Raw genomic sequence first — 2500 nt, forward strand, 5'->3', positions numbered from 1 at the left:
TGTTAGATCTGGGGTACAGGAGAAAGGGTATGTTAGATCTGGGGTACAGGAGAAGGGGTATGTTAGTTAATTTCTTTTCTTTTTTGTTTTTGTTTTTGTTTTTGTTTTTTCGAGACAGGGTTTCTCTGTATAGCCCTGGCTGCCCTGGAACTCTGTAGATCAGGCTGGCCTCAAACTCAGAAATCCACCTGCCTCTGCCTCCTAAGTGCTAGGATTAAAAGTGTGTGCCACCACTGCCCTCCGTAACAGTCCTTAAAAAGAAAAGATTTATTTATTTATCTTATGTATATGAGTACTGTAGCTACCTTCAGATGTACCGGAAGAGGGCATCGGATCCCATTACAGATGGTTGTGAACCACTATGTGGTTGCTGGGATTTGAACTCAGGACAGAGCAGTCAGGGCTCTTAACCGCTGAGCCATGTCTCCAGTCACCAACTGGTAACATTCCTAATGAGAAATTGTCGAGGTGTGGTTGGCCTGTGGCACTTCTGTGGGTGGAGTTTTAGTTGTTAACTATGGCAGATGAGTGGGACCGTCTACCCTGAATGTGGGCTATAAACTTTAATTTTTTTTTCAAAACCTCTTTTTAATGATGGTTCTTAAACGCTTTAACCCACCACCAACCAGAGGTAATGGGAAAAAAAGGACTGGGGTGGTGAGTGAACCTGCTGTTTAGAAAAGTTCTTTAGAACAACTCCTGTCTGTGTTGTCTGGAAATCGGCAGTTCACTTCATAGGTCAGCAGCTGCAGCTTGGTTGACTCACAAACACTGGCGAACACTCCACAGATACACCAGCAGTCCAGTTTGGTAGAGTCAGGATAGCGAATGTGAATCCGCAGCGGTGGGCACTACCTAACAGAGGCAGCCAGGCCTCAGCGTGGGCAAGGAGGGACCAGGAGGAATGCCAGAAGTTCTCAGCTGTGCTTCTCTCAGGGAAGCGAAGATCAGAGAAGGCATGAGACCAACAAGCATTGCACAGCTAGCTCTATAAGCAAGCCTAACTCAGCCTCCATCACTGCCCGTCACTGTCCATCAGGTCCTTTTTAATGCCCTCCAAACATCACATGTCCTCCGAGTGCCTCAGCATCTGTCTCAGCTGATATCACTCTGCCAATGAACCCAAGTCAGCAGGAAGCGGCAAGAAACTGCAGCACGCCACCAGAAGTTTTCTCGCATGTCTCCTCTATGGAGTACCGACAAATGCCGCTCAATGTAAGGTGGACCAATACCTGCATGTTCTTTTTTTTTTTTTTTTTTTTTTTTGAACGCTATCACTTTATTGGGTTGAGTTTGAGCCAGGGGAGGTAACACTATTTTTCCTGACTTCAAAGGAGGCTGCTATAGCACAGGTCACCTGACCGTCTTAAACAGCAATAAAAAAGTAAAATAGAAACCTTGACTTAGAATTAAAGCCAACCCTTGAGTGTGACAAACACAGCATTCAGCTCGAAGAAGCACCCTGCTAAAGGAGTGAGCGTTTATTCTGCACAATCACGACATGTAGACAAACCAGGGAGAGGGCGAAGAGACACTGGGCGGGGCTGGCATCTAGTCCTCCTCACCTGGCTCCTCCCTCTCCAGCGTGTAGACCATGAAGCAAGCACTGGGTCTCTTGGGGATGAGGGGATGGCCGGGTCTCACAATCTCAAAGCCAAGAAGGCTGAAGGTTTGGAATAGGGCGCCTCTGTCCTCACGGTTCTTGGGGAAGCAGGTGAAAACGTGGTCGGCTCCTAGTTTGCAGAATTGCTCCTCTGCAAACTCTAGGAGAGCTGCAAAACTGTCCTTGCTGCCCTCAGGCAGAGGCCAGCTGGGAGCTCGATGTAGAGGCCACCACCATTCCACACCGCCCTCCAGGTGACCTGCTTGGCCTCCGTGTGCGTGGACTGGATGCTCAGCACCCTGGTCTTGTCGTTAGGTGTTGGCTCCTCTGTCACATTCAGAGTACAGGATGCTAGCTGAAAGGCTGTGATCCCGCTGACGGTTCCCTCACCCACCTGGGATCTTCAGGGGTGGGTGAGGGACGTCGTCAGGAGCACCACCGAGGCCCCGGACCCAGGTTACTACAGCAATGACGGTCAACCCCAGAACTCTCGCTGCTGCAGCTGAGGCGGCTGTGCTAAGAAGCGCATGGTGCAGCTGGCGTGAAGTGAGAATCCGCTGCAGGGAGGATTTCACCATCGGCCGCTGGGGTCCGAAACTAGCAAAAACCTCCGCTGCTGTTCGCCATGCTTGTCCTTAGTCTTTCATCAGGTGTCCTTTCATGTGATTGCTTTCGCAGAACATCCTCCCTCCTGTATCTGCTTCAGCTAAACGTGCTTGCCCTAGCCAAACACCATCCAACCGACTTTCTAGAGCACCTTTAAGTTTCTACTTCAGTGGGCAGCACTATTTCTTGGGCTGAGCCTCCAGTTTTTATTTTAATCTCATCATAACATTTTAAAAGGGGCTTGGTGGTGGTGGCACACCCCTTTAATCTCAGCACTTGGGAGGCAGAGGC

At 49.7% G+C, this 2500-nt stretch overlaps 1 pseudogene; it reads right to left on the reverse strand.

Annotated features, from left to right (window-relative positions):
• Nucleotides 1–1551: 1551 nt before the first annotated feature.
• LOC116099988 overlaps nt 1552–2500 on the reverse strand; it is a 3186-nt pseudogene continuing 2237 nt past the window's right edge.

The sequence above is a fragment of the Mastomys coucha genome, unplaced genomic scaffold (genome assembly GCF_008632895.1).
Source record: "Mastomys coucha isolate ucsf_1 unplaced genomic scaffold, UCSF_Mcou_1 pScaffold20, whole genome shotgun sequence".
Taxonomy (NCBI): domain Eukaryota; kingdom Metazoa; phylum Chordata; class Mammalia; order Rodentia; family Muridae; genus Mastomys; species Mastomys coucha.